Source organism: Vidua chalybeata, chromosome 1 (genome assembly GCF_026979565.1).
Source record: "Vidua chalybeata isolate OUT-0048 chromosome 1, bVidCha1 merged haplotype, whole genome shotgun sequence".
Classification (NCBI taxonomy): Eukaryota; Metazoa; Chordata; class Aves; order Passeriformes; family Viduidae; genus Vidua; species Vidua chalybeata.
In genome coordinates this window covers 141,524,887-141,532,811 of record NC_071530.1, presented here as the reverse complement: position 1 = coordinate 141,532,811, position 7,925 = coordinate 141,524,887, and positions in this window count along the sequence as shown.

The following is a 7,925-nucleotide window of genomic DNA, read 5'->3' as shown; positions in this document are numbered from 1 at the left end:
AGCTCTCTTGTCCTCCTAGGCAGCCCCTCAGTTCTAGAATCATCTTAGGCCAAGGCTTTCCTTTTGAATTCCTGACTCACACTTTGTAAGATGCATTTATTGTACCAACACCACGGGAAACCCACGGCCCTGCCGAGCTTTATCTCTCTGCAGGGACTGAGAGCTACATCAGTAATGCAGAGGTTGGAGTTGTCCGAACTGCTCATTCCCACACCTGCCCACACACCTCTCACAGAGGGCCTGCTGGGAAGTCAATATCTATTTATTTATTGTGCCATGGGGTGCAGATGAAGCAGCTGAAAGGTTTTTCATTACCTTGGTCACTACCGAGACCAAACTTTTTCCTTGATTTAAATAACTATGAGGGCACACTTTCTGAGTGCCTCAAACTCTTTGAAGGGTTTTACCACTTCCCTGACTGTGACAGTGTGCTTCCCTCTCCCCCTTTTCCTTCTTATGCAATAGCCACTGGTGGTGGTCATGAAGGACAACAAAATAATTGAAGGCCATAAATCTTGTTCAACAGCCAAGGACTAGTTGAACATGTGCCAACCTAAAATAGAGCAGGTGTGTAAATATGACTAAGTCAATCACCCTACTCCATAAATAGCAGGCAGCCCAGGGTCCATTGGATTCTGCTGCAGGGCAGCAGGCTGCATGACACAATCTCCCCTTGTGTAGGGTGCTTCTCAAGGTTACACCTCGAGGCTGACAGATGCCTGCATGCTAAACTTTGAAATCTTACCTAAAGGACATAAAAAATTGATTGTGCCATATAACCCTCTAGATATAAATGGTTGATTGAGTCCGGGACTAAACTTGGATCTGCACCTACATCTCTATCTCATAACCACAAAGGTTTGATTGGTAGGGGTATTGAAACAGCTTGTTCTGGGTCAGTGCTGCTGCACAATCTGAACTCAGGAGCTCTCTCTCCACTGGCACTCTGAATTGCTCTGCTGTGTACTATTTGTTCCTTCTTCCAGCATTGAAATGCTCTTGACTAGGAGGGCTCAATTCTGCAGCCACTGACTGCTAAAAATGCTTTGTGGCATCTCCTGCCCCATCTCAGTATATCCCATAAGGTGTTATTTGCAGCCCCAGCTCATATCCAAGCTTGGATAAGCATCTGCAGGTCTCCTGGTGAGGCTGGGCTGGTGAGGTCCTTGCATCAGGTGCTGCAGGAGGGGTGGTGGGATGAGCACAGGCAGCTGACTGTGCTGCTCTGCTCTGCCTCCAGTGCTGCTCCACCTCACCTGTGCAAACGGAGCGTCTCATGGGAGCCCTGCCCTCATGTCCCCAGGGTGATGCCTCTCCATGCCACCCACTGCTTCAGATCTGCACCATGAGAGCCTGATGGGAGAAATGGATCTCCACTGCAGGAGTTTAGAGAAGGTTGTTTCTTCTTTTTTTCCTGGAGAGGTTTCTTGAGGGCTTTTTTTTATTTTTCCCAGCCCTCATGTTGAGTCCTGCACTACAAAAGTCTGCAAATGTGGAATACTGAAGGTACTTACAGCTTTTTTATAGCAGAACATTTGATCACAGTGGCTCTCTCTTTATTGTGTGTTCTGTTTCCTCCAACATATAAAACTATGAGAAGCACATATATTTGATGAGAACCAACAGAGGATTTTTTGCAAAGCCTTCAGCAGCAAAGTCACTTACTCTCAGTCTGCTGATTATTTGAAATCTAGCAGTCTCATGCCCCACACACACCAGAAATACAACTCCCACTGTGTTCAGCAAGAGCAGCACTGCTTTCCTGTGTGATGCTTTGGCACAGAGTCGTTTCAGTTTAATGTTTAAGCTGTGCCAGGGATGATTGACCACACAAGCCATATTGTCTGTTAATTAGTTAATTGAGCATGAATGCTGTGGCATCCCAATGTTTTAGGGGCTCTTCTCTGATGGTGGGTCTCATTATCGGGGCTTTGTAAGATGTGAGCAGGATGATTGCAGCTGCACACAGTTCAGCAGATGCCTTGCAAATGGACAGATGCCGCACTTGGTTTGCTTCCTCTTCGGTGAAGTATGTAAAGTAAAGCCAACTCACAAATATTCTTGAATAAAAGACCATATTGCCCTGCAATGACAGGTATTTTGATGGATTAAAAAAAGGAGATCACAATCATGCACATTCATATATCAAGAGCCTGGTAAAAGTTCTGAGTTAATGTAATTATAAGCAGGGCAATCAAAGAGCAAGAGCTGTCCCATATGAAGTACTTGCCAGCTGCCCCAGGTTAAAAGAACATTTTTGTTGACAAATTTGCCTTGCTCTCTCAAAAGCACTGAAAAAAAAAAAACCATACCGCCTGCTTTTCTGATACAAGGATCATCATTTATTTAATTTAGTTACAAGAGAAACTGCCAGTGGTTTTGAATCAACCGTAGCCCTTGAAAAACTTGTAAAATATACTGAACTGCCCACAGACCCATAGAGTTGAGACAAGACCAGGTCATGTAGGGTTGAGCTATTGCTGTCAGACACTGACCCTGATCAGTGCTGAGGAGCCTTGGCATCATCCTGTCCTCAACCACACATCCCACACGGCAGCCTGTTCCAGTTGAAACTTGGAGGTAGCAGGATCAGCTGTGAAATTTGGAGTTGGTTCCTCCTTCATGCTTCTGCTGTGGGTTGGAATGCGCAGGAGCTGGGTTCCAGGTCTGGGTCTGATTTGTGCTGCCAAACCTGCTCATAAAATGCATTTTCTGAAAGTAAATTTCACTTTTCTCCAAACAGGCAAGATTCCCAGTCCCAAGGACAGCAGAGATGTGAACCACCTGATTTTGTATTTTAATTTACAGCCAATACCTGAAAAAAGTCAATAATACAGGCTCAGTAATTAACATGCTGTGGGTACTTGGCCTCACAGGAAGCAATGATGAGCACAGATAAACCAGGTGTGTGTCTCCTTTTCATTGCTTGTGGATGAAGAGCTTGTTCCATCAGTACTTAAAATGAAAGAAGAACCCAAGAGGTTGCTTTCATCTAAAGAGGGAATGACTTATCTGCTCTTGCAGTAGTGGGAACAGGTGGCATAGGGGAGAAGAAACAGGAGTTTTAGAAGGCCACTTGGCAATGGTGAGTGTTTAATTTTAGTAGTGAGTGAGAGCTGATTTGGAAACCTTGTCTTGTGATCAGGGATTGCAGGAAAACCTTTGTGCCCTTGAAGGAGAGGTCTGAAGGCAAGGAGTCACCCAAGGTAATTAACAGGTAGGATTCGCATCACTTGCTCTGCTTGTCCTTCAGCCCCACTGGATGGCTTCAATCAACAAAGCAAGGTGTGATCAGCAGGGCTTGTTAAATATTGCAGTCCAAGACTGGACTCAAATAGAGAACTGACATTACTCTCACAAGGGGTCAATCCCCCAGCCTGTCTGGGAGTCCTCAGGATGCTAATGGGGACTCATAAGGAACTTCCTTGCAGGGTAGCAAAATGAATGGGAGTAAATTCAAAGGCAAATCTGTCACTTTTTTGTGAAGCTAATGAAATGTAAGTGATTGCAGGAACCAGGGTTTAGTTTTGTGTGCAGCAAGATCATTTTCTTCCCATGAATAAATTAGCATATCTGAATAATAACCAAGCAGAACAACCTTTCAGGCATTTATCAGACCTCTTTTATTCTGTGCCTAAAAAAGGTTTTGTGTGTGGCATAAGCAATGGACTACCTGGAGTCTGACACAGACTGAGATGCCACAGGGAATTGAATCAGCACCCCAGTGACCACAGGGGTAGGAAATCTATAGGTGCAACTTTCCTCTTTGGCTCCAATGGGAAGACCACCTTGGAAAATCTACCATCTGCTAGGAAATAATTTGCTCAACATAGTAATAAAAGGCTTTGGCATGAGGGAGTTCAGCTACACGAGATCTCATGCACTGGAGTGTGTTTATGATACAGGCCCCCAAAGATTAATGGAAGAACTCAGCTCTTGCTGGGTGGGCAGATGACTTTAATGGCTCACAGTCCAGACAGAGACACTAAAACCAAGTTCTCATCAGTCTCTGCTTCCCTTTCCATAAATTCAGCTGACTTCTCAAAGCACTAAATGGAAATGGAGCCACTAAAGCTGATCTATAAAATTTCAGCTCCCAAACTAAAGATACTGTGTGGGAAAGTGAGGTTTTTGGAGAAAAAGATGCTTTGGTCCTTGACCTGAGGGTCTGTAGGGGCTCTACAGTCACTTGAATTTTAGAGCACTCTAATAGGATTTGAACTACAAATATAGTCCTTCCCAAACTTTCCCTTTTTATCTGCCTGCACAATCTTTGGTTTTACAAACTAAAAAGGCCCTGACTAGAACCTGTGGAGACAGTAGAAAGCATTAAGCCTTTCCATCTTTCCTTTCCCCATCACAGATGTTCTAAAAAAAGAAACAAACATGCTGACAAAGCATCCCAGCTTCACTTTGCAGGCTGAAAACTCTCTCCTGTCCAAAACTCCAACAACTATTTTTACAGCACTTGTGTTGGCTCCACACTGCAAAGGTCTATGGTGGGCATGTCCTTCAAGGGCACATCTATCACCAGTGGTAGATGTTGAGCCAGGATCACACGGACAGCACTGGTTAATCAACTCTCTTAAGGTTCTATCATGGCATTGGGAGGGAAAATCAGAATGCCTGGCTTTGAAACCCATCCTCCATATTGTCACATTTTAAATATTCAGTCCATAAGTGCTCCTCACAAATAGCTACTGCAGCTCCTTGTGCCAAGAACAGGGAGACCTGGCCATGGTACATCAAAATCCAATTTCCAGAGCCATGTGCAAATCCACTTTATGGTCATAGATGCTGATGGAATATCAGTGTGAGCTGCATACCATCAACATTCAGTCAAAGCTGAGCTCGGGAGCATTTCCAAATAAAGATAACGAAGGGGAAGAAATGCACTAACTGAGAAGAACAAATCCTCCTAAAGGGTTGCTCTTATAATCACTCTTTTCGTAATATATTGACTTTTCTGTACTGTATTCACCACAGTTGTGTTCCACACACAATTAAACAACCTTTGAAGCTGCTATGGTGTAGCACTTTTGCACAAGTCGTGTGCATCCATCTGCATGGTGGGTACCAGCCCCAGAGAGCTGTCGGTTGAAGGCAAAGCTGTTCTCTTGGGTGAAACTATTCACACACCAAGAGCCAAGAGCATATTGACAGTGTCAAGAGGCCTTTGAAAGTGTTTTGTTAAGTGCTTTGGTGAGGTTTTATTGCTATAGCTAATTAAAAGTTCATCACAAGCACTAAATGCAGCCAATGTTTATTTGCTGTACAGTCATATTGACAGGCCAGTGCTTTGTCAGTATATTAGAACTGTGTGCTGGTTTCTGGAGAGGATTAACTATCTGCCAGGGAAAAGAAACATCACTAACAAATAAGTAAACAAACATATAAATCCTTGCTTGTCTCTTATGTTGTATGGGCCTTTGCATTTGGCTCTTTTCCTAATATTTTTCTAAAATCTGGCATTAAGCAGCAGTGCAAAGCTAAGCAGTGTGTGCCAGCATGCTTTGGGCCCGACAAACCTATCTGGATTTTCTTGTGCCTGAAATATGTCCATTGCCCAGCAGGAGATTGCACCCTCTGCTCATGGGTGCAAGATGCCTTGATCCAGGATGAAGAGTGGAGAGGCAGGGCTTCCAAATGAGGCTGCAGGACCAGCTGTAGCCACTTAGGCTGGAGGTAGAAAAGTGAGTGAAGGATTCCTCTGAGATGTGGTGTCCCAGGGTAGCTGACTGCTCTGGTTCAGGGATTGAGGACACACAGAGACTCTCAATGGATGAGAACTTCAGAGAATGACAAAGAACTAAAGGAAAAGGAATCCACTGGAAGAGGGAGATGACAGTACATATATACTGTTTGACCATCCCACCTGGAAGTGTAGACATCTGACAGGTTTCTGATCTGTATTTGTTATATAATTTTGTATATATCTTACAGTATTTCCCAGTCTCCAGTGATTCTCAATTTTGCCCACTAGTGGATACCAAATTTCTGTATGTGCCTGTCTTAAAAGACATTTGGGAATGAAATTTTACAGTACCTGTTGATATCACCTACAGGTCTGCCATGTTTTCAGTATCTGAATGGAGAGGGAAAATGCAGGCTGCAAATGACATGTAAATGGAAGGTGATTTCCCTCCCCTCTGTCAGTCTCCCCTTCACTCCAGCTTCTGAAGCAGCAGTTGCCTGCAGTGCACTTGCAGCTTTCCAGTTGCTTCCTGGCAGGAGCCAGCTGCTTGGAAAAGAGCTCCAGCCACCCCTGCAGCAAAAGGAGGAGGCACTGCTGGGAGCAGTGTTCTCTTGTGCTGGTGGGTCAAGCCACCAGCAAGAGCCCTCTTGAGGAGCTGCTGTACGAAAAAAGGTCTGAGCTGTGATGGGCAGGCACTCTGGAAGAACAGGGTGTTGGAATTAGCCAGGTAATGAACTGTCAGTGTCATCACAGAGAGTTCAGCCAGGGCCACTCTCCAGTCAGAGGGAGGGAAGGAACATCCATAAATTTTTCTGGCTTGTTCCTAATGAAAGAGGCCTCTGTTCCTGTTGTGGAGTCCTGGAGTCATGGCAGAGACATCCAGGAAGCAGACACAGATTTCTGCTAATCAGTGTAGCTCTGATTAGTCCTCATAGCTGCTTACAGAAGTGCTTAAAAGAGAGGCTGTCTTGGAAGAGTTTTATTAATTATCCTTTCTCCATAGAAAATATATGAAAATTTATTTTTTTGCTATTGAGACAGATTAATTAGAAAATGGAAAGAAGAGGTGGCTGTCATATTCCAAATGCCTGGGAGGCTGGAACCAGATCTTGGGTTGAGCTCTTCCCCAGTCACAAATAGCTGATAAAAAAAGTATAAATTAGTCTGGAAGTAGACAGCTCTGCACTTTGGAGCTGATGGCAAGCAGGATATTCAGCCAAGATGATAAAAATCCCTTTGGAGCTGGCAGCTGGCACACAGAGCAATGAGGAGCTCTGCCTGGCAACCAAAAACCTTTCTGTGACTAAAATATGAAGAAAGCAAATTCTTATATCACCTTGTCAAGGGTTTTCTTTCTTCCAAATACAAAAGTAATTTTAACATAGTCATTAGTCACTAGGAGACCAATCTGCTGGGTCCAGTGCAGTTTGCAGACTGGGAGCAAGGCACAGAACAGTCTGCAAAAATCAGGACAGAGCAGACCACAGTCCATGGCAGCAAGAACAAACAAGCAGAATAAGGACAGATGAACTCAACAGCTGCCATGCAGCATCAGGACCTCTGACCTCACACAATGGAAAAAATTCAGATTCGTTGCTTTTTGGCTGTCACAACATACTCCGGTCATCAATAATTATCTCTCATCTTTTGCACCAGAATAGTTTTATTACTCTTACTGGAGCTTTTAAATTGCATTTCCAAAATTCATGGTATGATGAAATATATCAGGAGAAACAACATTTTCTTTTCTGTTTCATACAGGTTCAGTTGCAAAATAGCACAAAATTGAAAAACATGGTTTCAGAGGAGCATGTCACACATGGTGTGTGAGCAAAGACTGCACCAGACAATGGCCTGGTGCAGAGGGATATGAGATGAAGAGGAACTCAAGGGTGATCAGCACCTTTTCACATCATTGTCTTCCTACATTCAACTGGGGCAGATTTAACCATGTAATTGTATTTTAATTTCTTGGTCAAAATAATAACTTCTAAAGGAAGATAAAACAGAAAAACTCACCCACTGCAGTCCTTTGCCACATGTCTAGTTCTAATATACTCACTCACATATCTGGATAATTTAGTTATATTTATTATATATTTAGAAGATCAAATTTAGAAGAAAAGCGATCTGCTGGATGGAGTAGGGATGGGATGCTTTCAGCTTTCCTTTAGCAATCTGCCTCTGTCATCAGTGGAATGGGGAAGAGCAAGTTGTCCCATCCAAAATA